Source organism: Suricata suricatta, chromosome 15 (assembly GCF_006229205.1).
Source record: "Suricata suricatta isolate VVHF042 chromosome 15, meerkat_22Aug2017_6uvM2_HiC, whole genome shotgun sequence".
Taxonomy (NCBI): domain Eukaryota; kingdom Metazoa; phylum Chordata; class Mammalia; order Carnivora; family Herpestidae; genus Suricata; species Suricata suricatta.
The window spans coordinates 72,866,553-72,893,124 of NC_043714.1; positions in this window are offsets into that span (position 1 = coordinate 72,866,553).

The window sequence follows — 26,572 nt, forward strand, 5'->3', positions numbered from 1 at the left end:
TTCCTCCCTTCCCTCCTTCCTTCCTTCCCTCCTTCCTTCCCTCCCTCCTTCATCCCTTCCTCCCTTCCTTTCTTCCTTCTTCCTTTCCTTCCTTCCTTCCTTCCTTCCTTCCTTCCTTCCTTCCTTCCTTTCTTCCATCTTTCCTTTCTTCCCTTCTGTCTCTCTCTCTGTGTCTCTGTCTCTGTCTTTCTTCCAATGGGTTTGATTACAAGAACAAGCAAAAGAAGATAATGGGAAGGATAAGGTGTCTTAGGAAATGGCGAAAAGCTGGAGTCTGTGAACACAGTGTCTTGTACAGAAGTGGGAAGTGAAGGGTCTGGCAGAGCAGCTTGGGGGCGAGACGATACCAAGGACATCATGCTGGGCAAGGAAGGCAGCTGCAGCTTTGAGCAGTGCCAATGGACTGTGCCCCAGTGTCCTGTGCCCCCAGTGTCCTATGTCCCAAGCCTGGGAAAAACTGAACCAACCCAAGGCAATGCTCTTTAAGGGACCCTACTCACAGGGTACAAAACCCCTGACTGAGTCAGCTGCTCAACCACAGCAAAATCCATTTATAGAGATCTTCAACTTAGTTTTCCTTACACTGTACTGACCTCGCAGCCTGGTGTGTTGAGCACGTGGTATGTGTTTTGCAATTATAACCAGAAAGATTACCTGGTAAATCTAGGGATTATATAACACTACCAAGGCTATTTCAATTTCTCCTCCCTAAGGAGGTAGTAACTCATAATAAGTCTATGACTAAGGGATAGTAGACTGATGTGTTCTTCTAGAACTCAGAAATTGTCATGTGCAATGAAAGCACCTTTGTCCTGACTTTTTTACACTGGGACTTTTCTTCTTGCTCTTAAGTTCTTACTCATCACAGATATTTTTATTTCCTTTAAGTGCATCACAAGTTATAGGTTTTTTTAAATGTTTATTTATTTTTGAGAGAAAGAGACAAACAGAGAGTAAGTGGAGAAGGGGGGGAGACACAGAGTCTGAAGAAAGCACCAGACTTCTGTCAGCACAGAGCCTGAGGTGAGGCTTGAACCCATGAACCGTGAGATCATGATGCGAGGGGAAAGCAGGCACTTTAACTGACGGAACCACCTCAAGTTACAGTTTTTTCAACTATCAAATATTTTACAGTAAGTTGTCACAGTTTTACCTTTTTATGCAAAGTGATGCTGCCTACTGTATGACATATAGAAGTTATCAAAAACTGGCAGAAGCAGAAACAACATCACCTGTGATCAGATCATTGAGACCATGAATGAAAACATTTTACTTTCAGAGATGCTCCTAAAACATTTTCTTTACTGACTAGAGCTCATATTCTATACTTGTTCCTTCATTCTATACTTTTTTCTAACATTCTCCCACAAGCTTTCCCATAATATTAAAAAGTAGATAATTGTACTTCCTTTGGTTGGATACTAATTCTCCTCTCCTGACTTTTCCTAAGATAAATGACTAAAGGTAGAGCTATTGAGTACATTTGCATAAAATTCAGTAAAATGCCTCTATATCCAATGCCAAAATTTCCTTCAGCTTTTTGCTATGATTGATTTATGATGATATTGTTTTATTTTTCCTTTTATATAAATTTATGACTACTTTAATATGTAATTAGTGGTGTCCATATCATGTACTTGCTTTATTCCAAAAGTAAACATGTAACCACTATGTTTAAAAATTCTTAGATATTAATAATTATAAAAAATAAGCATAGAACATAAAGAGATAATTCAAAAGTAAGAACAGTTGGCAAATAAATAGAAATACCTAATCAATGTTTATTGATAAAAATGTAAAAGTACAAAAAAATCAAACAACTGTTCTGTTTCATTGATTAAATTAAAAAAATTTGAAACGTCCTGTTTTTTTACAATAGATTTCAGTTTTATTTTTTTACTTTTCTGTTTTATATTTCCTATTATAATCAAATCTTGTATGTTTTTCCTTAAGTACATTTTATATAGACTTATCATTTTTATAGGGTGATGCTATATGTCTAATTGTCTTTAATTTTTTAGTACTTTTATTGTTTATGTTTTCATTACCAATGACTAAACCACAGTTAATATCTTGTAAGTAAATATCCGTGTACGTTTTTAATGTAATATTTTTAGAATGAAATATTCTTTACTGCTTAAGATGAAAAGGAGTTAAAAATCTCATATGATGACTATGATTTTCAAAATATTTTAGTATGATTGAAGTACTTAAACTTTTGAGCAGTCTTTACTGGGTTTTTACAGGTTAGGGCGATTATGGACTCACTGCAGCTTATAAATCTTATCAATATATTAAATTCCTTCTTAAACCATGTTTTCTTTTAAGTTTTACTTTAACATTAATAAAATCTCACATGTTATGTGCACGAACACACTATACATTGGCCTTTTCTTATATTTTAACAGTTACATTTAATGGGGCATTTATAAAACACTTGTATATGTTTTTGAATTTTATTTTAGCATAAGAAAATCTTTTCCATTAGTTGAATCACTTATATCTGTTTCCATAAGTCTCATTCCTGCTTTACTTTTCTCAAATTATTTTCTACTTAGTGGTATGTTTTTGTTTTTGTGTTTTTAGTTTCTTTGTTTTTTTCAAATTTTCATTTAAATTCCAGTTAGTTAACATACAGTGTAATATTAGTTTCAGGTGCAGAACTTAGTGATTTTTTAACCCATGAATTCTGCTTTATGATTTAAGTATTATTGCCTTTGATCCTATTGAGATGTAATATATTAGGTTTATTAATTTGACTAATATCTGCCTTTAATTTTCCTGATACATTTGATCCACTGGTTTCTGATTATCTGTCTAGGAAATTTAAAAAAAGCTCCTTTGAGTAGCGTGAGTCATTTATCAAAAATTCACTTCCATGAAGTTTTCCTCTGTCTATGTGTGTTTTCCCTTTCATTAAATAACTGAGGTTTTCAGCTGCACGTACTTATCAGAAATATATTTGTGTTACATTACATGATTTGTTTGTATCTCAAAACTATTTTCTATATTGGCATGAGTATACATATACTTAAATTCACATATATCCAAATACAAATAATTTTACTTTACTCTGCTTTTATAAACTGTTTTTCCTGTTCTGAGTTTGATATTCACATATATTCATATATACACACCATATGTGACATTTACATGTAAAACACATACACACAGATGCACACTTCTGAGGAAAGCATGTGGTTGACCCCAAGGAGCTCTGTGGTGTGCTCTGGGTTAGTAGTCATGCCTGGACTCACCGAGGCACACCACAGATGTCAGCAGTCCCTGTGTAGAGCCCTGCTTCTCTGAAAATATTTCACTGACACATTAACGACCGCTTGTTTAAGAATATGGTTAGGGTCCCACACACTGTTATTTGCGATCTTCTTGTCTTCATGTGTTTAGTGTTAAAGATGATGCTGGCGGAAACCCATTGCCCCTACCTTATTGTTAACCTGTTTATCATTTCTAGGACAATGTTACCAATCTTCAGTTGAAACATTTCATAGAATTAAAAGATTGTGTTCATTTTATTTATGTTTGGTCGAGATGTACTTACTTTTCAGTTTTAGGTCTTTATTATTATCTATGTAGTTCTTAAGGTAACTTTATGGAGATATAATTTATATATTTATATTAAAAATAGTCCAATTAAGGGCTGCCTGGGTGGCTCAGTATGTTATACATCTGACTTGGGCTCAGGTCATGATCTCGCAGTTCTTGAGTTCGAGCCCCATGTCGGGCTCTGTGCTGACAGCTCAGAAGTAGAACCTGCTTCCTATTCTGTGTCTCCCTTTTCTCTCTGCCCCTCCCCCACTCACACTCTGTCTCTCTTTCAAAAATAAACATTAAAAAAATAATACTCTATTTAAGTATTTTTCTGAGTTTGATAAAGATAAACACCCATTTGATACTACTGTGATTAAATTATCGAATGTTTTCATCACTCCCAAAAGTCACATATTCTCCTTTCCAGTCATATTGTCCCAAAATCTGACTCCTTCCCTAAGCCTAATTTTACTTGTTATTGAACTTCGTATATATGGGAATCATGAAATATATACTCATTTATATCTGGCTTTTATTACCCACCATAAAGCTTTTGTGGTTTCCCTGTGCTGTTGCATGTATCAGTAATCTGACCTTTGTTTCTTAGTTGTGTTCCACTATATTTTCCTTTTTACCCACTGACTGCTCTTTGGATTGCTTTTCAGTTTTCTGTTATTGTGAATAAAACCACTCTATCTATGCACACGTCTTGTGTGGGCATGTGTATTTAATTCTTTTAGGTAACTGCATACAATTGCGTTGTAGGATTGTAACAAATGTTTGCTGGTCTTTCTACGAAACTACTATATTGTTTTGCCAAAGGAGCGTACAATTTCCCATACCCCCCAACAGCGGAAGGGAGGTTTTTTCCCACAAACCCATCAACATTTGGTGTTTACAGTCTTTGCAGTCTTAACCCTTCAGTGGTTGTGCCCTGGTAGCTCGCCATGGTTTTAATTCACGTTCCCTGGTGGATCGTGTTATTATGTATAGATTTCCAAAACGGCACCCAATGATCTCTGCCTTTTGTTACTCATCATTCAAGCCCTTGTTATAGGACCCTTCCTTTGAGCGTGGGCTGGCTTTATGACTTGTTTCTCCTCAACAGAACTCAGCCAAGTTACATAGTGTCATTTCTGAGATTAAGTTACAAAAGAGTATAGTTTCCATCTTGCCAACGGACACCCTTCGTGGCTGGCTCTGTTGAAGCGAGCTGCCCGGCTGGAGGGGTACTTGCTGGGAGGAACTGAGGGTGGCCGGCAGGGCCTTCGTCCAACAGCCCACAACGATCTGAATGCTGCCAACACCTTTTTAGCTCAGAGGAGTCTCTTTCCCCAGTTGAGTCTTGAGATGAGGCTCTAGCTCTGACCAACACCTGGTAATCTCAGGAGTACCTTGAAATAGAGAAACAAGTTAAGCTGTACTCAAATTACTGATCCAGAAAAAACTGTGAAGAAATAGAATTTTGTTTGTTTAGCTGTTAAGTATGAGAAGAGTTTGTTCCACAGAAATAGATAATATAAGTAAATGTTCCTTTAATTCTGCAAACATATTCAGATTAGCTTCTTAAAAGCTGATGCTAAATTCAACCCTTGGACATTTCAGCATTGTTTTCTACTCTACGACTTTAACTTTTCTTTGGTTGTTTAGTAATATTTAATATTTGATTATAGGTAGGACGTTATGACTGATACACTGTAGAAACTCTACATTCTATTGTGGTCCTTTCCTATTTTATTCTAGGAAGCAGTTCAATTATTGAATGATCACCTCAGATTTGTGAAGGTTTAGTTTTGTGTTTTGTTCAGGTGGATCTGTGGAAGCCCAACAGGGCTCCCAAGTTTCACCTTCATATTCTGCCTTTCTTGCAGATCAAGACTTCATCTTTGGCTTTTTTAGGGCATGTCTAGGGAACACCTTGCTTTAAGGTCTTGGTCTTAATTTTAAGACATAGAATCTCTGATGTTTCAGTTGGATATTTAGGTTGGCAATAGATGTTAAAAAAAAAAAATCCTTCCCTCTACCCCCAGTTGGAACCTAAGCATCATCCAGAACCTCCCAGCCCCTTGCATCTCTGTTCTGGTCTCAACCCCACAGCTTCTGTCCAGATAAACTTGTAAGTGCTTGCCTGCCACATCTTCACCCAGGCCTCAAGCCAAAGATGTTGGCGTCCTGCATAATTCCTTCGCCTCTAATGTTTTGTAAATTCCAACTACTTCAGCTGCCCCAAACTCTGCTTTCTGCCTCCTTTGCTCAAAGAAACTATCTTGTTTTTCTTGGAGGAAAGCTTACAGTGTGGTAATTGAGAACTCATCCTAGGTGGAGGCAGCCTGGGGTTGCTATGGGCATCCCCTCAGGAGATTCGCCACTCTTAAAAATCACAGGTGTCTTCTGATGCCTATAAACTGTTGCCTCAAATATTTTCTGCGGTTTTACGGCTGTGTGCAGTTGAGGAGACAGTCTGGTACCGTTACTCTGTCAAAACCTCAATCAAGTCTTACTCTGTGGGTTTCAATCAGTGCTTCTGTTTTGTTTACTCTGTAGTCTTTGTTACGTTATATCGTAATTCTTTTATTAATGCCTCATTTCCTTCTTACAGCCTTTTTGGTTCTGTAGCCATTTCTACTTTTATGTTTGGGAGAAAATTGGAAATTTGACTTCTCTTGGTGTTCAGTTTTCTAAAGGCTTCAGCATATTTTGCTTCTAAAGCCTCAAGATTTGGAATATGTTATCTGGTAGTGAAGCTCCTATGTCTGTCTTGACTTTAAATAATTTTATTTTAATAACTACTTCCTCTGTTTTCACAGAAGCAGCGTCCTTTTAATTTCTATTGGCAGTTCCACCTAGCTTTAAAAATCAGCCCCTGTGTATATTTTCATCTTTTGGAGAATAAAATACTACTTTGAGTTTTCCAAGAGGTTCTCTTCTGTAGAATTGCAGTTCTGAACGAGTATATTTTCCTAGAGTTGGAGGGTTTTTTTCTTTATTTTCCAAATTTAGCACTTAGTCAACACTTAAAACTAGATTTTGCTGACCATTAATATGGGAGTAAGTGCTATTCTTGTTATGACTGGATTGTTTAAGCATATGGTTAACGTGAAGCACATGTTCAGAACTGTACCCGCCTCTGACGCTTGAGAGATCCCTGGAATCATGGGCATTTTCCGCGGTACGTTTCGCCCCTGCTTTCCTTTGCTGTGTGTAATGAGGTCAAGCCGTGCATGCGCATCGTAGGACGAACACATTTGCTATCTACCGAGTTCTCCCGTTCACTTTCCTTGCTTTCTATTTGATATCTTGCCATCCCCTCTCACCTTCCTCCTCTGCAGCCACACAGGCGGAGGGAAAGCTTGATCCTTCGACCTTGCTCTAGGCGGGCAGGAGTTAATTTGCTCTTTAAAATTTCACCTCCCACCTTCTCTCTAAGTGAGAGTTGTAAAATGGTTTGTCCTGGGTCACGTCTACTTTCCCCTTCGGTATATTGTCCTTTCTCAGCAACGGTAACGGGTTGGAATGCTACAGTTTCCTTCCAAGCAGTGTAATCACCCATTTAGTTTAGAAATTAGTGGTACTTTTGGTTGCTTTGATAACATCCCCAAGATTTATATACAGCAACCTCCCCCAAGAAACACACACTTTTTTCTCATCCATCCATATAGAAATATATTCATCATTCTAACTGAAATTGCAATGGTGGAAGGAAACATAGATAGCTGAGCTCACTGCCATCCTACCCAGAAAGTAAAAGGGGGTCTTACTGAATGTGGACCTGGTAGTAGATGCACCAACGTCAAAGCTCATTATCCAACCCAGTGAAGAATCAAGGAGATACCAACCAAGTAAATCCATGACCAGAGCTCTTCTCCTGGACTACCTAGAATCCCCTAATTCTGTTAAGACTCACTAGAGTATTGGGAATTAAGCTAGCACATTCTGAGGAGAAAGAAAGTGCTAGCAGGTAACTGTTAGAGCAGCCATTTATGTGAGGCCAAGTTGTACCTCTGACAGCCCAATTATGAAAAGTGACATATTTACAATGTGTCTATCTGTCAAATAAGTGGAGACTAAATTGGCTCTGGAATACTATCTTGTAATTCTTTCTGCCATTTTCATTGACTGATGTGCTTAACTTTGGCCTGTTTCCTTTCACATACTTCAGCTGACTCATTGGTCCAGGAACCAGTAGATACATCTGTAGGCCAGGGCAATGGGGGAGTCAGCCTGCATTTACTATTCACTTAGGATCCGATCTGGTGTTAGTTTAACTATGAGGATGACTCCTGCTGATCATTGCAACACCTAATGAGGTTGGTTATCATTCTGGTTAAAAAAATCACAAAGCCATGGCGTCCAGCAACTAGCCCAAAACCAAAAGGGAAAGAACATACACACCTGATGATTTCTTGCCTTGATATATCATTCAACCTGAGTGCAGGTATTTAGTATTGTCTACTTTCTTCTCTTGAGGTCATTAGTCACATACCTTTGTTCCTTAGTATAACTCTTTGAAGGCAGAGACTATTTTATCTCTTCATTCTTACTTAGAAATTTAGCACAATGTTGCGACATCTCGGTGGCTCAGTTGGTGAAGTGTCCAACTTCGGCTCAGGTCATGATCTCACCATCTATGAGTTCGAGCCCTACATTGGGCTCTGTGCTGACAGCTCAGAGCCTGGAGTCTCCTTCAGATTCTGTGTCTCCACCTCTTTATGCCCCTCCTATGCTCATGCTCTGTCTCTCTCTCTCTCTCAGTAATAAATAAAATGTTAAAAAAATAAAAAAAAAAGAAATTTAGCATAATGTGAATGAGAAAACATCAATTTCATTCCAAAATCCATAGGATAACAAGATGGGTACATTTCCTTGAAGGTGGAGACTTAAGTTAAAGTCTGCTGTCTACCTCTCAATTGTTCTGTGATTTCTTAGTCTATACAATGGGTCTAACACTTGACCTGTTGGAACACTGTAAGGATTAGGAAATACAGCACAACAGTACAACACAATACAGTACAAAGGAGAAAACATCAGCCTACAATACACAGACTGCATCTGGGCTCCTTCTCTGATCAGCACCCTCCAAGCCTCATATAAACACACATACATGCACACTCTGAAATACGGTAAAAATTGGGGCTTGGAGGAGGAGGATTTCAGTGCTGACGGGGTGAACATTTTAAAAGTTATGTAGTATCTCACTTTATGTACTTTTCATAACGTTTAAACATTTCCTTGCTGTTTTACAGTCTTATCTATTATGTGTTATGCAGCAATCAAGATATTTATAAATCAATCTTCATTTTAAAAGCGTTTTACTGAATTATTTGGGTTGGATTCTGGGAAACAGCATTATAAAATTAATTCAATGTCTATCCTTAATTTTATAAGGCTATTTCCAAGCTTTTGCTCACCAAGAGTAACTAGGCTTAACACAAGATGCTTTTCCAAATATCAAGACTTTCCTTTGATAAAATAGTTAAATTACTCACAAGATCACGTCTTTAAGTATGGATTAGTCATTTGTATATTTTGTTGGGTGAATTATTTCTTTTTATTATTGGATCCCTTTCTCACAGAGGTCTTTCTGATACCTGGCAAGTGAGCTAAGTAAAACATCCTTAACCCTAAAAGTCACTGTAGATTTTTAGACAGGGGAAGTCTGAGACAGCTTTGACATTTTATAAGCAAGTTGTTTTTATGCTTATTTGTTTTTGCTTGGATAGTTACCAAGTTTTAGCAAATTGTTACAAACAAAAATATTTAATTAGTTAATTAATTTACAATATATCTTAGACATTTGCAAAGCACATGGCAATGTATTACACACACCCATCCTCTGTAATGCATAAGAAAGCTGAGTGTGAACAATGCCTTTATAGAGTTATGTCCAGTTGGATATACGGGCAAAGTACAGACAAAATGGAGGACTTGGGAGGGGGATTGAACAGAGCCAGTTAAGGGTTCTGATTTCCCCTTTTTAGGGAGGTCTGATCCCTTACTTCAAGCTTCAAAGGACTTTGTGGAGAGATAAGATATCTGATGCTTCAGTTGGGAGGCTTGGTGTGTGGGAGGCAAACTATTACCTATGAAATCCTCGAGATAAGAGAGGGACTAACTGCCCGATGGGTAAGCCAGCCGAGTCGTCTGTGTCTCGAGATCCACCTTTATCCCCAAGGCACGTTCCTTATGGGGAAGTGAGGATTCACCACGGACTGCTCATTAGAGATCAGCAGTGTCATCTGGGTCCTGTCCAACAGAACTGCCATGGGAGTCAAAGAAGCTAAAGGTGACCGCTAATTTGGTAGGTGCTCTGGAAATATTTGCGAGAGATTTCTTGGAGTAGTGATACATCTATCCCAGGCAAAGGAACTTTATGTGAGAGAGGAAGAGCAATTTCCAGCTGTAGCCCATCAGAGAAAAAGCATTCATCTGTCCCCAGAAAGTACTCACCACGAGATCAGTGAGAACTAGCCTTCCCCGCTTTGCCTACGCACAGCCTCAGAAGCATCAGTTAGAGCAGTAAGACAGTGAGAAGGAGGAGAGTGCACAATGCAGGCTGCCAGGGCCTGAGCAGAGCATGGGTATGGACAGGAGCAGTGTTTGATGCTACACTAGACTTTCGCTTCTTAAAAGAGTTGTGCATTGTAATTGCTAGAATAAGAGAGTTTCATGATGTAAAATGACTTTAAGACAATGAGTTGACCAAAAGTGAACAGAAAAGTCATAAAGTCTGTCCATTTACTTTCTTCCATTAATGTAAGAAGAAAAGCTTCCATTTCGTGGTTTTTTGAAGTGTTTATTTATTTATTTTGAGAGAGAAAGAGAAAAAAAGAAAACATGAGGCAGGGAGGGGCAGAAAGAGAGAGAGAGAGCAGAAATCCCAAGCAGGCTCTGTACTATGAGCAGAGCCTGATGCAGGGCTTGAACCCATGAATTGTGAGACTGTGACCTGATGCTTACCCAACTGAGCCTCCCAAGCACCCCAAAAGCTTTCATTTCTGAATGAATGTTAAGGGGAAGGTAGAAGGAAAGTAAAAGCACTTTTAATTTCACTCTAGCAATGTACCTGAAAAACATACGGCTGACAGATGTATAAAGTCCATGGTTAAAACAATGACAGGGGACTCTGTGCACTAAGAGAACATATTGACGGGACGTGTGGTGTGGGGGTGAAGAGTCCGCCGACACCGCAGTGTGAAAGATACACGTGAGGAGCAAGCTGTAGGACGGAGGTTACTCTGGGTGGATGACAACCGAGCAGGAAGCTCTGGAATTGCAGAACTGAGCGAGGAAGTGTCCTCCCGTATCGTTTGATGTGGGTGCGCTCTGTTTAATGCGCTTTATGTGCACTTGCTTTGTGTTATGCTTTATCTAAATTATAGAGGTAGAAAAAGGTGACTTGATAAAATCACATACCTCGAGAGGGCCAGGCCTCCACAGTTACATTAGGTCTCTACAGTTTTCTTGAGAACATGATTACTGTCCGCAGGTAGCCTTTATCTGAATGAATAATAAGGTAGGTTACTTCTGACTTAACATTTTTTAGGGATTTTAGGGGTGCCTGGGTGGCTCAGTCAGTAACATCTGACTTTCTCACAGTTTGTGGGTTTGAGCCCTGCATCAGGCTCTGTGCTAACAGCTCAGAGCCTGGAGCCTGCTTCAGATTCTGTGTCTCCCTCTCTCTCTGCCCCTCTTCCTGGCTCACTCTCTCTCTCTCTCTCTCTCTCTCAAATAAATAAACATTTAAAAAAATTTTTAAAGGGGTTTTAGCTTTCTCATATTAATATAATTGCTTTAAAAGTACCCAGGTTGTTTTTTTAATTAAGCAAAGTAAGACACACACCCATGGAAATGACTGTCATGAAGGAAATTCCAAGAAACTAGGGGCATAGCCCACCATGCAAGAGTGCACTAGGGTCAGTCTGGAGACAGAAGGAGGGATGGGAAAATGTGGACAAGAGCCTTTGCTGTGGTCTCCTTGGGGAAGAATGGCTGAAGCAGAGCCATCGGGCTTGGGTCGGCCAGCTTGCATAGTGTCCATGGGCTCTGACTGTCCTGAGTGGACTGGTACCTGGCCCCAGGATTCAGGGGAGACACATGACAGCTTGGTGCAGGAAGCAGACAGGGGGCGTGGGCTTTGGACTGGTTGGTGTGCATAACACAGGTGTGTTCACAGGACAGCCATTTGCGATTTCTAAGAATTGGGCTAGTCCTGGTGGGAAAGCCTCCCCCAGTCCCAGTCAGCGAGGCCCCACACGCCAGAGCATCAATAAAGTAGGAAAATACGGTTAATACAATAATCCATAATAACAAGTTTTCACCTCACACGAATCCACCTGTATTTCTCTTCTGTAGACAGGCATGCCCCACTTTCCAGAAGTTCACATCAGGCCATTGCACTTTGATGACCTGCTTTTGTCCCCAGAGGAATCCCCACAGGGATTTCTTTATGAAAAAGAAAAGACAGAAAGTGAAAAACGTGTTCAGCATTTGTTTTGCCACAAGCCCTCAGAGAGGCCTTGCACCCCTAGTGGGGAGAGTGAAGCCCCCCAGCGCCTTCCTCAGGAACTACACTCAGAACCTCAGCACCAAGGCCCAGAGCTTCGACCTGGGTCTGTGAGCATCTGTGCTTGATCTTGGTCTGTATGATGCAATTATAACAAGATGTGTCCTAATGTCTCAGAAAAGCCTAAGAGAGGGTTGGTTTTTTTCTGAGTGGGGGCGGTCAGGAGCACTGAAAAATGTTTCCATATAAACTAATGATAATCACTTCTTCACTTCACACCATTTTGGCTTCCAAAAGATGTCATAGGAATGGGTAGTTTCATATGCGAGGAAACCTGTATTTCTCAATCCAGATGATATGATGTTCAAATGAAGAACAGTATTTAACGAAGATGAAGTTGACTGGACTTGTATTAGGAAGTTCATGGCCCTCGACCCCATATGAAGATGACCAGGTAATATACAGGCTGGACATTGAAATGGGAATTTAAGGTAAAAAATTGGTTTTAAGTATAAGTGGGTCCTATGGGGCACCCTGCCACCAAAACAAAACTGTTTATCTAAAATTTACACTTAAGTGTGGAGTTCTGTATTTCTGTTTGCTAAATCCGGCTACTGAATCTCATATCAAAATGTCAGCGGCAAGGCCTGCTTCACTGATCACTTTGCGTGTCTGTAAATGCCCATCTCTTCCTGGCCTGTTCAACAAGAGCGATTTGCATAAACTTTTGCACTGTGCCTCTTTTAGCTTTCATTGAAGATAAATCTTAAATGAGTTGCAATTAATGCATCTTTTCTTCCTTCCCCCCAATATAATAAAAGGCATATATTTTCCTTGATAACTTGCGTAACATCCACATTTTCTTTTTAATATCTATATGTCTGCATTAAACAATTCATCATACATTTCTAATTAACATCTAATTTGGACTAATTTCCTTTTTCTTCCTTTGGGCTTTTCTAATGCGACAATAAGCTACATTTGCAAAGGGCCTGTGTTAACTGCACTTGTTTGGTTGTGACACCTTGTGGGTCGTTATCATATAATTGTCTTCTCTAATTTATTATTCCTGTTTGTCAGATACTGGCTGCTGCTCATTCTGCTGCTAAATGTGTCATAGTCTCACAAGAAGCGAGGTTTTCTTGTATTATTTATCAAATTTCCCTGTGGCGCTTTTACAGAAGTTTTGGTTAAAAAATATTATATATATAAGTTAAGATTTGTAGAAACCACTGGAACTAATGGCTAAGCATCCTGGGAGTTACATATAATTGGGAGTCAAGGGTCAGGGATCAAGTCTCTGTTTTACTCTGAACCACCGGGTGACTAGTCATTAAATTTTCCTGGCCTCCATTCCCCCTTATGTTTTAAAAGGAAGAATAAAACCCACACACAAAATGATGTAAAGATAAGAAGGAACACTGAAATTGAAAGAAAGCTTTTTGTAAGTTGTAAAGAGCTATACACATAAGTGATCATAGGAATTTTTTTTCCTCCTGTGTGAAAAATGCCAGGGATATAAAAGCAGTGACTGTCTACGTTTTGTTTCAACTCCTTAAATGCTGATTAAGATCCTTTCATGCGCAAACCCCTGCCTTGGGAAGTTTAAGAGAATTTAAACAAGTCAGCCAATCAGATCTCCTTCCCAAGCTCACAAAGTAGCAGAAGCATCAACAATGCAACTGCTCCCTTAGATAAACACTCACCAAGGGCTCATTTGGGGGCAGGGATAGTGTAGATTTAGGGGATAGAAGTAGAAAGGGGTGTTCAGGAGTATGTTTTCCGTGCCCCATCATGGCCTACAAGGGCACAGTGCGTCTAAAGAGAGGCTAGGCAATGCACTACACTCTCTAGCAATGGCCCCCCACCGGGGCAGCACATTAGAACAAAATGAGGAACTCTTAACAACTTCTGGTACTCAGGCTGCACTAGGGATGACCTAAATCAGAATATCTGGAATGCTTCCTCCCCTACTATATTGCTGATTCCAATGGGCATGCAAAGTTTGAGAGCCATTGCTCAAAACAGCCTGCAATTATCTGTGATTCACCTCCTCCCTCCAGGGCTTAGTAAATGTTGGCTAATTTGGCTTCAGTTTGTCACACACCCCCAGCCCCTGACACTTCACCTTATCCTTGTCCCTCTCCCTGAGATCCCTTGTAATCAAGATCTAGGTAGGACTGAAGGCAATTCTTCGCTTCTTGAGCTTTCTGGCTTTTACCTCCTCTTTTTATGACTATCTCTCCCCACAAGGGGGCGCTTCAAAAAAACCACTTTCAGAGAACCTTGCTTCTATTCTCTTCCATACTGGAGGAAGGAAGACCAAAAGAGGAGGATGAGGAGAAAATGGGATGAGTACACTCCCAATAGCTCTGGGTGAGAGTCCGGGGACACGGGGGAGCAAGACAAGGGATGAGACATGCGGGGTGTGATATTGTGATATTGTGACTTATAAGGAAAATGTATATTTGGTTATTCACACAATCAAACTATTTCTCATATATACTTGGTATTTGTTAAAGGTTTCTGCCTCTCAACTTCCACAATCTTTGTAACTTCCTAAGTGTTGATGTTGGGAAAAGTGTCTTTTACTATGTTGATGAGGTGGCTTTTGGAATGTCTAGGCAGGTGGGTCCACCCTGTGATTAGAGGGGAGGCACTTCCTTACCCACCCCCACCCCCACCCCATCTCCTAGAAGGGAAGAGGGGCTGGAGATGGAGTCCAGTCTCCAGTGATCAGTGGTTTATTGAATCATGCCTGTGTAATGAAGCCTCCATAAAACCCAAAAGGATGTCCATAAAACCCCAAAGGATGAATTCAGAGAACTTCTGGGTTGACGAACATGGAGATTTGTCAGGAGGGAATGGAAGCCCCTGCCTGGCTCTTCCTGAGTTATGTCTTTTTATAATAAACAGGTGATCTAGTAAGTAAAATGTTTCTCTAAGTTCTGGAAGCAATTCTAGTAAATTAATAAACCCAAGGATGAGGTCCTGGTGTAATACCCAAGATTTCTTTATCATCCCCCAAAACCAGAAACAGCCAGGGAGACCGAGTCAAACATGCAAAAGCAAAGGGCTTTATTACAGGTTTAGGCTCTCCGGGGCCTAAACTCGGGCTCACAGACTTTACCGGCGCAGTGGATCCATGCTGAGAGGCCCAAACAAAGGTGGGGCAGGGCTTTTATGAGTTTGGGAAGGGGGAGTTACAGGAAATTGTGACATAGGTACAGTGATCCAATTATTATTACACAATATTATTGACAGCAGGTTTATCCAATTACAACATTTAGAGTGTTAACCAATCACAGAGTAGACCCAGGACCCAGGACCCTCACATAGGGTGTAACTAGCCTTAAGCAATAAGCCTGCCCTTAGGAATGTTAAGGGTATTACAAGGCTGGTCCCTCTTGCTTTGGGCAATGTGTGCCCTTCTATCGTCTCAAACCTGCGTCCTTACACTGGAAACCTCTGATTTATAGCCTGTAGCATGTGAGAAACACAGGTAACCACAGGTAACAGGGCTGAAGGGGGGTGGGGGTCATATAGTGTAAGGACGCAGGTCTGAACCCTACTGACTCTAATCAGACAATAGAAGGGCACATGTTGCCCAAGGCGGGAGGGACCACCCTTGTAACACTCAATCAGGAAAGGCCAGCTAACACCCTTAACATTTCTAAGGGCAGACCTAGAAATGGAAGCTATAGGTAATCACTTATTGCTTGAGGCTAGTTACGCCCTATGTGAGGGTCCTGGGTCCTGGGTCCACTCTGATTGGTTAACACTCTAAATGTTGCGATTGGATAAACCTGCTGTCAATAATATTGTATAATAATGATTGGATCACTGTGCCTGTGTCACAATTTCCTGTAACTCCCCCTTCCCAAACCCATAAAGGCCCTACCCCACCTTTGTTCAGGGCTCTCAGCACGGATCCACTGCACTGGTGAAGTCTGTGAGCCCGAGTTTAGGTCCAGCGAGCCTAAGCCCATGATAAAGCCCTTTGCTTTTGCATGCATGACTCGGTCTCCCTGGCCGTTTCTGGTTTTGGGGGACAATATTAAAAATCTGGGCATAACAGTAGACCAAGCCATTAACCTGTGGACTCTGATGTATCTCTGGGTAGACAGAGTCAGAACTGAGTTGAATTATAGAACCTGATGGGGAGAACAAAGGCAAAAGGAAAGTAGATAAAATTAAATCTCCTCACAACTCGCAGCCCACTGGAGACAGGCTGAGTGTGACGTTCCTCCAGGAATTCCCAAAAGTCTTAATGTTAATGTCTTGTTGGAAGCAAAAAGGAACCTTAGCTTAACAATAGCCAGAACTCCACGATCCTGTAAATTTTCTTTAATGTATGAAAATGCTTTTGTTAACTTCCTTTGTGTCTACTCACCTCCTCCACTGCCAATTTAAGAGTCTTATTCCTCCTCACAATACCAAGGCAGCTGGGATATGTCTTTGGGTTCTGTCCCTGTGCTTGAAAATAAAACCTTTTTTGTACTGAAAATGCCTCAAGAATTCTTTCTTGAGGATTCACTCCAGGACCCCCACAACAAATCACACCAGGACCCACTGGTGTCCTGAGAATCACCTTTTGGTGTAAGGAACCGCCCCTTATTGGCATTGGTTCCAGGAATCCAAAAAGTATGAAACTGAATGTAACTAATTCCTGAAAACCATACAAAAAGGTTTGTACTAGAACGCAGTGCTGTGGGATGGGAATGGGAAACCCAGAGAAAAGGGTTAAAAGTATTGGCCGAAAATAAGATAAAATAATTTTATCATAGAGGATTGCCAAGTTTTAAGTCTTCAAAAAACTGGTTCCAGAGAGACTCTGTGTCTACTGTGAAAATTAATAAAGGAGACTTCACTTAGAATGGGGCTGGGACGCCAGCAGGGGGAGCTCTCAGGCCCTTCTACTCAACTGCAGCCCTACCCCTATGGTCAAGAGGCATTTTGCAGAGGATAATACTCACCCACTCTGGCAGGAGGAAGGCAGGCTTCCCTCCTCCAGGCAGCCGCCCCACCAGGGAGAATCACCGCTCAGCCAATGAGAAGCCACTTTACTTCAAACTTCCAGTAGACTCCAATGGGCTTTTAGTTCTCGCAACATCCCCGCCCAGCCTCCCCTTTCCTGTATAAAAGAGCGGCCCTGTCCTTTGTTCTGTGGATGGACTTGCCTATCCTGCTGCCAGGGCTTGCATGTGCTGGGTTGTTAAGCTCTCTGCTATTCCCCAATAAATCCACTTTTGCTGGTAAAATAACTGGTGGTTTTATGTTGAAGGTTAACACCACCCTAGGGAAGTTCAGAATCTGGATGGGGAAGCAAAACATATAAATAAGTAAACACTGCAAGGTTTAAGAGGAGTTGTGCTAGAAATATCTGGAATCTAATGAAACATAAAATATGGATGCAGCAAATTTTACAGGGGAAATGGATCAGAAAAGAATTCAATGAACAAGCATTCTTTGTAAGAACAGTAAACATTGAGCTGAATAAGAAAGAGACAAAGGGAACCTTTGAGAAAAACTTGCGACTTTCATTTAATGAGATAAATGTAGAACAATATGGCTGAAGGGTAGTTAAAATTGGAGTGGAAGAGGGGAATTGTCTAACTGGCAAGGGAATAACAATGCCTCAAAAATCCTCTCAGGTTCTAGGTTAGAAAACTGAAACAAAAGATATTAAAATGTTTGACTTTGTGATCCGTCATTATTTAATTTAAACTCTGGGCGCCTGAGTGGCTCAGTCGATTGAGAACCTGACTTGGGCTCAGGTCATGATCTTGCTGTTTGTGAGTCGGAGCACCGTGTTGGGCATTGTGCTGACAGCTCAGAGCTTGGAGCCTGCTTCGGATTCTCTGTCTCCCTCTCTCTCTGCCGCTCCCCACTCAACACTGTCTCTCTCTCTCTCAAAAATAAATAAACATTAAGAAAATTAAAAAAAAAAAAACCTCACAACATGCCATGAAGGTTGGTATTGATAACACTTTGTATACATGGGAAAACTGAATGCAGGAGAGTTACATGAACTTGGTGAGATCCAGCAATTGTAGGATTTGGGATTTGATCTGGTGTATCTTTATCTCTCTTTGCAAACAATAGTTTAAAATATGTTTTATTTCTGTCTGCACAGAGCCTGATGTGGGGCTCAAACTCATGAGCCATGAGATCATAACCCGAGTTGAAGTCTTAAACTCAACTGACCGAGTCACACAGGCACCACAAAAGCTACAGTTTAAATTCTTCCAATTATAAAGATCATTTTAAGTTGAAGAAACTATTTTTAAGGCAAAAGTCTTCAAATTATTCACTTAAGGTGAATCTATCTGATTTCAGCTTTGTAGAAAAGCTAAGACTACATTTAAATTTTATTTCCATCAGTCATTAGCTGCTGTGGGTTGATTATGTTAATGGTTCCAATTAATAACCTTCTTATATCTGTTGTTTTCGGTATGAGCTTAAAATTTTCTCCCATTGTGACCTGGGGCTCTGCCACGGCCACATGCCCCTTGCTTTAGCGAGGAGGTTGTTAACAAATGGGACATAAGTGTGCTCTTTAAATGTGTGTGTGCATTTCTGCTTTTACTCTGTTGCATGGCCTTGCTCTCTCTTCCTTCTCCTCAATTGCCAGTCTTTAGGGGGGATTTAAAAGACATGATCCAGTAGAGTCAAATGCCTACAATTTGTTGCCCCTTTAATCAAAAGGTGGAGTCTGTTTCACCTTCCCTTACATGTGGCCAGGACTTAAGACCACATGCAAGGGAATTTCCCCAGTAAAATGTAGTAGAGGGGATCTTATGACTTTCAGATATGGACCTCAAGGGACTTGGCAGCATTCATGCAGCATAATGTCTTTTATCTGAAGAAACCGAAAGTAGCCTCTCTGAGGTGGAGAGATCATTTAAGGAGACAAGAAGAAGCAGTGCAGACAGCACCAGCTGCAAGACATATGATTAAGGCCATTTTAGAGTATGTGGACTGAGCACAGCATAGTGAGTCTTTGGGTAAACTCAGAGAGCATAGCCCCCAACAGTCATCCACAAAATCAGGATGACATATGATGGATATTGTTTTAATCATCTAAATTTTAGATGGTTTGATAGAAAAATACTGATGTAAATCTGGAGGAGAGACTAGCTGTATAATCCAGAGCCATCCTAGAATAATCAGCCCCTAGCTAAATAGCCAGTGCACCATAGATGTACAAGCAAGCCCAGCTGAGGTCAGCTGATTTTGGGCTAAATCAGCAGAACCACTCAGCTAGGCTATCAGTTCAAGACAAATAATAGATTTTGTTTTGGTGTGTTTTGTTACACAGTACATAGCTCACTGATATAAAATCAGTACCAGAAGAGGAATGGTCTCATTAAAAAAAAAAAAAAAAAAAAAAAAAAAAAAAAAAAAAAAAAAAAAAACCCATGACATTGACTAGAAATATGGCACATAAAGTTGCTGTAGCAGACAGTTGAGAAACAGGAAATTATTTGTGGGTTTTGAGAAACTTGGTAGTTACAGAAGAGTAGAAAAATGGGAATCCATGTTATGTGGTAGAAAACATTTGATAAAAGTGTCTTCAGTGATGAGCTGGAAGTTAAAATGACTCACCAAGTGGAATTTTGGATTTAAGCAACAAGATTTCCAAGTACAGTGTTACAAGAGTCCACCAGTTGCCTAGACTTTGTATGATAAGGGCTTATGAGAGAGAGAGATAAGTCACAGAACAAACTGGCCCACTTGAAAGTGTAACTCAGAGTGAATGTATTCGGGGAAGAAATTGCTGCTGTAAAAATTAAAACTGATAATCACCTCTAGTCTTTCAAGCTGATAAAATGTTAAACACACGGCAGTAGTCAGCACAGGCTAACTAACAGTTAAGTCAGGCTTGTAGATTTAAGGCCCTTTATTAAGGCTTCTGGATGAATGAACAGAGTATGTAATCAATTGTGACTTCTAGACAAAATAGCTTCAAGGAATTCCGTAGTCATTTTTCCCAAATAGCAAGACATTCCCAAAATAGGAGTGATTCAGCTTAGACAGAGAAACATACCTCAGGTGTGACTTTTGTCAACGATATCTAAGTGACTAAGAATCTGTGGAGTCAAGGCAAGGTCATAACAAGCCCATGGCATTTTTAAAAGAATTGTACAAGCAGAGACACCACAGGCTGGACTAAAGTACTTGGGATAGGTTAAGTTTTAAAAGAACTCTCAGTCTTCAGCTCTTTGCAAGGAGGAAGCAGGCGGAAAACTCTGCTCACTGGCATAATGACACCAACTTCTTCATCACCGAATATGGAGGACATGGGAAAGGAAAGTTCTTCCAGAGGACAGAGGCCCGGTTCTTGGGAAACACATCCAGATGGACACACAGGAAGCACAGTCAAGGGCCAGTCAAGTAATTTTTCTACCTCCGAACTAGGGAGCTTTGTAACATTTGTCTACATGGATTTTGAATTCACTATTTACCAGTGTCTGGTGTGCCCTTGTTCTTCCATTTTTTTAATGTAAATGATAATTGAAATTTCCATCTCCCCATTACTATTTTATCTTGAGTGTGTAGAGTGAGGTAACTTGATTTTTCAGTTTCTAGGACTGTGGATCAGATCAGGTCTGATATACATGACAAGACTCTGGAATTGGAGACTGAATTCTAATGAATAGTATGGCCGTAAGAGTCTTATTAAGACCTCCGAATGTATCACGGAAATGTGTAGTCATCCTTCCTGTCTAGACAAAACTATTTCTCAAGGACAGGACTTAAGCCAGAGATCTTGAGATGGATTTTAGTTTAGTGTTTTGTTTTCAATTTTTATTTTTGTTGGTTTTTGACAAGTGGAATTTAAGAGAGAGAAATTAAAAATGTAAAAAGTGATGCTGGTATGAAAGTCATGGTCAAAATCACAGATCACAGATGGAATATTTAGTTTTAGGAAGGAGGGACGTCTCTCTTCTCCTGGCCTAGCATGAGGAGGGAAGGCGGGTGGAAAGAGTAAACAGCAGAGGTAGATAGGAAGGGAAAAGGGGACCTATGTCTCATATCAGTATTTATTCACTGTAAGAGACAGCATCCTCACCTAAGCAGTTATGTTGGTGACAGTTAGCAATTTAAGGACAGCAGAATGAGACAGAGTCCATGAGGAATGGCCAACAGGTCAAACGTTTAGCAGGAAGGTTTGTGTCAAAATCAAATTCAGGTATTAGTGTAAGGGGCTCTCTCACTATTTGGATTAGTTTCTTTTGTAGGAATGGAAATAGAAGGAACATAAGGAAACATAGAGGAAATGCAGTGGCAGGAAGTGATTTTCATGTAAGCAGAAATTGGACAGTGTCTTTTCCTTATTTTCTCTGTGGGAAGTCCTTTTTTTTTTTCCAAAGAAAAAGAAAAACTTTCTTAAATATAATGCAACCAAAGAGATAAACAAAACCCCTTCCTGGCAGGGGTTGGTTTGAGGATTAAAGTAGGTAATGTATAAGAAATCACCTACAATGGTCTTTGGAATATAGTAATTACACTGTGAATGTTAGGGAACTAATCTTTTTTTCTCTCTCTCCCTCCTTTTTCCCTTCTGTCTCTACCCTCTCTCCATCTTTTTCCTTTCTTCTTACCTCCATGTATTCATTCATTCCTTTCTCCCTTCTTTTCTCTTTTCCTTCTTCCAACATACTTTTCTCTGTTTTTTCTCCTTATTTTTTTCATTTTCTCTTTCTGTACTTATACTCAAGAATATCTGTATTCTTGTTTTATTTTGCATCATTTGATGCTCTGTATCATCATTTGCTTTTTAAAATGTTGATCATGTTTTCAATTGTGCAAACTTCTCACTCAACACATTAGAGTTCTTCAACTAACATGACATGATTACATCAATCAGATTATCTCTCAAGAAATGATATTCACATGAGTGAAGTATCAGAAACAGTAAGCTGAACTTATTTATGCTTACATATTTAAATTTTTTAACCCCCTTTACAAGGGATTTCTAATCATTCATTTTGTTCAAATCTACTCATTCTGTAGGTTTCAGCACCATGGATTGGGTTAAAAGGTTCAGTGACTAATCAGGAAAGTCAGATCATTGGTGTGTACTTGAAAAAAAAAAAAGACGATTATAATCACACTGCTAAGAGAAGTCATTAGGAAGAGGATCCTGTATAGGATGAGATTTATGTTATCAACTAGCATGCAGTCTGAGTTCTTTTAATGAAGATAAATGAATAACTCCATCATCTCAATGTGTAGGCTCTTTAACCAACACACTGTCTGCTCTATGATTTGTGATGGTTTTACACGGGAAAAACTAACAGATATATCATGGTTGTCAAATCTTGGTATTCCTGTGGGCTTTCTGAACAGACAATTGTACGGCTTTCATTATCTTTGTGTTACAGATAATGGATAATAAACCAGCTTATGGTCCCCAAAGGAGAACTTCTTGGGCCCTAGAAAAGTCTTCAAACACACTGTATACACATTAAACTTTTCTTGCCCTCTGAAGATGTCTTTGAATCATATAAAAATCGCTTTACTTTCAGAATCAGGAATCAATTTTCCAGAGTTCCCTGGTTGAAAAGGATACTTTTATCTGTGGTCTCATCTGATTCTTGAGGAATTTAATTCTCCATTTTTCAAAGTTTTGTTGGGAGTGCTCTAGGACTCACCTGGGGCCCATTCTCTAACCCAGATTACCTCCCCAGCCCTTCCTTCTTCTTCTTTTTAGACTCCCTATTTGTTGCCTTCTGTTCTCTTTCTGAGTCAACATGCCCCCATCTGCCCTTTGGGGTTTCTTTAGTCTGAAATCAGGCTTTAAAGTAAGATGTGATATCTCTGTCTCTCCACCTATCTTACACCAGAAGGCAAATGTTTATTTAGTTATTTACTCATCTTGGTTGTACACAGTTAATTCATGTATGTACTAATTAAATAAACGAGCTCGCTCGCTCGCCCTCTCTCTCTCTCTCTCTCTCTCTCTCTCTCTCTCTCTCTCTCTCACTATATAAATTAAGACATTGTTCTTGGCCCTGGAGTTCCAAATAAATGAAATATAGCCCTTTCTCTCCTGTAATTCCCTAGCATTTGGAATCTTTGCCTCTTTCTGTTGCACATTTATTATCATAGAAGAAGAAGGGAAAAGATGCAACATCTACAAATATATGGCAAAACTGAGAAGGATTTGCAAGTAAAGAATTCTTAGTTTAGGACCTTTGTTTCATAGTTTCTGACATTCTTGGAAAGTTTCTGAGATCTCTGTTGTCTGTACCCCTTTCCATATCATACGTTAGTGTTGACTTAATCCTGTAGGTCTCTCTTGACTGCAGACTCTTCACAAATCCATGCTAATACCTTCTTTCTAAAATCTTCATGTCACCCAATTGCAGAAAGAATGGAATTAGTGGTGCATGTAAGCTTGTCTTACATGTGTCTTGTATACTGATAAGGAGTTCCACAAGGAAGTGAAATATTTCTTTGAACAGCAAATACAGATAATTCATTTACCTAAAGAGCATTTCATTGATGACCAAATAATAAGTGGCCAATTTACTATAAATATGAAGTTTACAAATATATCATGAAATATAAATTATAACATTTGAGGGGCATCTGGGTGGCTTAGGCGGTTAAGTGTCCAATTTCGACTCTAGTCATGATCTTGCTGTTCATAAATTGAAGCTCTGCTTCTGGCTCTGTGCTGACAGCTCAGAGCCTGGAGCCTGCTTCAGATTCTGTCTGCCTCTCTCTCTGCCCCTCCCCTGCTCATGCTCTGTCTCTGTCTCTCAAAAATAAACATTTAAAAGAAAGAATGGTCAACTTCTTAAAAAAATAAAATAAATTATAAAGTTTGTATCCATTGAGAGCTGAAGTATTACTTTCTCTGAAAATTTTTGCACAAATTTAGTTGAGTAGATTTTATCTTGTTGTTATTGGAATGTTTTTAAAACATTTGATTAATGGGGCACCTGGCTGGCCTAGCCTGTAAAGCGCCTCTTAACCTTGGGGTTGTAAGTTTGAGCCCCACATTGCGTGTAGAGATTACTTAAAAATAAAATCTTAAAAAATGTTTAATTGACAGAAATTAAGGTGCTCTAGAGTGATTATCTTTTCCTGGGTATACTGATACTGAGAAAATAATACTTCATTACCAGCACCTAAAGTCAGCATTTATTATGCAATTTTTCAATTTATAGTGATTGCTCTTGAATCCCTTTAAAAAAAATCATTTCAAGTTTTTTCCACATTTTAAAAGAGTTATTTAATGAGCATATAAAGTTAGTATTAGTTTTTAAGCTTAGATTAGGAAAACTATGTCATTGCTATTATTTCTTGCTTTATGTCTATGATTTTTAAAATATTTTTGAACATTCCATTGTAATTTCATATTTATGATCAATGGCTGATTCATCCATGATGCCCATTATAACACTGAATTCTGCACAGTCTTCCTCTCTGCTCTACCCCACAATTTGACTTCACAACCTGGATCTTTACTAAACTACTGCCCAGTTGATGTATCTAGGTTGCTTCTTGTCAGATACCAAAATGTAAGGATTTTAGTACGGTTTGGATTTTTTAGGTTATTTACAATTTGTTTTTTATGTTTTTTTTTTTTTTAATTTTCCTTTAAAATTCAATTACCTCTAATGAAGTGCTACCCGTTTCATGAAAGTCCTATTAAATTTGACTTTGTTGGTTTACCATTCATATTTTCATACTTCAGATTTTCTTTGGTGACAGGGTTGCTTCAGCTTCTGAGAATACACCTACATTCTTTAACTGCCAAGTATTGCTGAGCACCTAAGTGGCTCAGTTGGTTAAGCTTCCAACTTCAACTCAAGTCATGATCTCATGGTTCTAGAGTTTGAGCCTCACATCTGTCTCTGTGCTGACAGCTCGGAGCCTGGAGTCTGCTTCAGATTCTCTGTCCCCCTCTCTCCCTGGCCGTCCCCCTGCTCATGCTCTGTTTCTCTCTCTCTCAAAAAAATTTTTTAAAAATATTTTTTGATGTCGAATATTGCTAATCTTTAGGTGCTTTTTATTTTTGACTCACCAATCACTCAATTCTACATCAAGCTTAATTCTGGATTCTTAACTTTTTATCCACTAAAATAATAATCTGCTGTATTTGTTTCAGAATTATTCCCAAGTATATTATATTTACAGGGAAAGTATTTCAGATATAGAATCCTATTTTCATCTTGATATTTTGGTTACTGATTGAATATTTAATTTTTTAAGTTTATTTATTTATCTTGAAGGAGAGAGAGAGTGAGAGGGAGGGAGAGAGAGAGAGAGAGAGAGAGAGAGAGAGAGAGAGAGAGAGAGCAAGGAGAGGAAGGACAGAGATAGAGGGAGAGAGAGAATCCCAAGCAGCAGAGAGAATCCCAAGACTCACTATCAGTGCGCAGTCCAGTGTAGGCTTGAACTCAAAAACCCTGTTATCATGACCTGAGCTGAAACCAAGAGTTGGACACTTAACTGACTGAGCCAGACCAACAATGTGATCATGAACTGAGCTGAAACCAAGAATTGGAAGAACCACCCAGGCGACCCGATATTTTTCTAAATATTAAATATTTTGTTAAGAAATAGTGCAAGGTAGGGGCGCCTGGGTAGCTCAGTCGGTTGAGCATCTGGCTTTGGCTCAGGTCATGATCTCACAGTTCGTGGGTTTGAGCCCCGCATCAGGCTCTGTGCTGACAGCTAGCTCAGAGCCTGGAGCCTGTCTTCGGATTCTATATCTCCCTCTCTCTCTGACCCTCCCCTGCTCATACACTCTCTCTCTCTCTCTCTCTCTCTCTCTCTCTCTCAAAAATAAATAAAAACATTAAAAAAAAAAGAAAGAAATAGTGCAAGGTTACTTATGACTCTTGGCTTTAAAGAGATGATCCATTGCTTAAACTTCTTATAGGAAGACAGACTAAAAACAAATCAAGAGCTTTCCCCAAAAAGCAAACAAATTAAAAGTTGCTAAAACCATCCTAATCAATAATTCATTGGAAACTTCATAAATACTTAACATAGGTAAAAGTTTAATAAACCAATAATCTGATGAAATAAATAAACTGGTTACATGTAACTCAAGTTGCATCAACCAAAAATTTCCATGGCTATTTTTTGTACCTGTGTTTTCCAATCTTACTACATTAATGTAATTGATTATATTTTATTATATGACTAAATATGTTTAGATTGTGCCTGTGATGCATCATATACAAGTCATTTTATATACATACCATTTATATAAAAGTAGTCTATTTTCCTTAAAAAGGAGCTCTGCATCCGTGATGTCTTTTTAATGCCAGATAAAATATATATTTATGCATTTACTGTTATAGAAAAATTGTCATGCTTTCTTCTACTAATATAAAATTAGGTACTAAAACCCCCTTATTTAAGACCTATGAGTTACAGATAACAGCCCAGCCAGTGATCAAGGACCACTGCTTTCAAAAATTTAATTAAAAATAAGTGGATATCACTTGTTCTATCCCCTACATCCATACTCTTTTAATAGGAACTAAT